General features: G+C 49.2%; 1 pseudogene; it reads left to right on the top strand.

The window, feature by feature from the left end:
• The first annotated feature begins 240 nt into the window (after nucleotides 1–240).
• Nucleotides 241–1,508, top strand: LOC103734406 (annotated as a pseudogene).
• The last annotated feature ends 201 nt before the right edge of the window (nucleotides 1,509–1,709 follow it).

Here is a 1,709-nt window from a genome sequence, read left to right as displayed (position 1 = left end):
ACAATACATATTAGATGGCAACTCCCTTTCTAATTCTAGGCAATCTCCATCCCACTCTGCTTCCAGGAAGTTAACTGTTTTATACTGCTTAGGAAAAGCCAGTCTGGGGACATTTATCCTTTGGTAACCATGAGATAGCAGCTATGTTAAGAAGCTCACTCTGTGCTGCCCCATGCTGTCTGGCCCCATTGTCCAAGTCCATCACTCCATGAGGAAGCACTTTCCGGTGTCTGAAAACTCCCCTACAAACTGCGGGACATGGGCCTGCCCTCCTGGGGGTAAAAAGTCCTGGACGTTGCTGAGAATGAGATTCCAGGTTTGATGTGCAAGCAGGAGATGTACTTGGCCTCTAAGCCACTGAAGGGCACATGCATTGCTGGTTATCTGCATATGACTGTAATGACTACTGTCCTCATTGAGACTCTGGTGGCTCTGGGTGCTGAGCTGTGGTGGTCCAGCTGCAACATTTTCTCTACTCAGGACCATACAGTAGCTGTCATTGCCAAGGCCACCATTCCAGTGTATGCCTGGAAGGGCTAAACAGATGAGGAGTACCTGTGGTGCACTGAGCAAACATTTCACTTCAAGGATGGACCCCATAATATGATTCTGGATGATGGTGGTGTCTTTCCAACCTCATCCACACCAAGTACCCACAGCTTCTGTTAGGCATCTGAGGCATCTCTGAGGAGACCAGGTCTCGATTCCACAACCTCTATAAGATGATGGCCAATGGGATACTGAAGGTGCCTGCCATCAATGTCAATGATTCTATCACCAAGAGCAAATTTGACAACCTTTATGGTTGCCAGGAGTCCCTCATAGATAACGTCAATCAGGCGATAAACATGATGATTGCAGGCAAAGTGGCAGCAGGTGCAGGCTATGGAGATGTGGGCAAGGGTTGTGCCAGACCCTGAGGGTTTCAGGGGCCTGAGTCATCATCACTGAGACTGACCCAATCAATGTGCTTCAGGCTGCCATGGAGGGCTATGAGGTAATCCTGTAAGGAGGGTAACCACTTTCTCACCACCACAAGCTGTATGGATATCATCTTTGGCCAGCACTTTGAATAGATGAAGGATGATGGCATTGTATCTAATATTGGACACTTCAATGTGGACATCATTGTGAAATGGCTAAATGAGAACACTGTGGACAAGGTGAACATGAAGCCCCAGGTGGATGGCTACCGGCTAAAGAATGGGTGCCACGTCATCCTGCTGGCTGAGGGTTGGCTGGTCAACCTAGGTTGTGTCATGGGCCACTGCAGCTTCCTAATGAGCAACCTCTTCACCAATGAAATGATGTCACAGATTGAGCTGTGGACCCAACAGGACAAATACCCTGTTGGGGTTAACATCATCCCTAAGAAGCTGGATGAGGCAGTGGCTGAACCCCATCTGGGAAAGCTGAATGTACAGCTGACCAAGCTGACTCAGACACAGGCCCAGTACTTGAGCCTGTCCCAAGATGGCCCCTTCAAAACTGATCACTGCTGCTACTGAGAGTCAGGACTACCTATCACCTTTCAGCTGCCATCCTTGTTCCAGGCCCCACCCACCTCTGTTCCCAAGAGCAAATGGCACCAAATCTGCAATTGTTTGTCAGTGTCCTTCCCACTGACACTGGTAACTCAGTCTTTGGCCTCTGCTGTGTCCTCCCTAGTGTTGAAAGTGTGGCAAGGGGAATTGAGGCTCAAGGACACT

This window comes from Nannospalax galili, unplaced genomic scaffold, assembly GCF_000622305.1.
Source record: "Nannospalax galili isolate Female #2095 unplaced genomic scaffold, S.galili_v1.0 scaffold433, whole genome shotgun sequence".
NCBI lineage: Eukaryota > Metazoa > Chordata > Mammalia > Rodentia > Spalacidae > Nannospalax > Nannospalax galili.
This window is presented reverse-complemented; position numbering and strand designations above follow the sequence as displayed.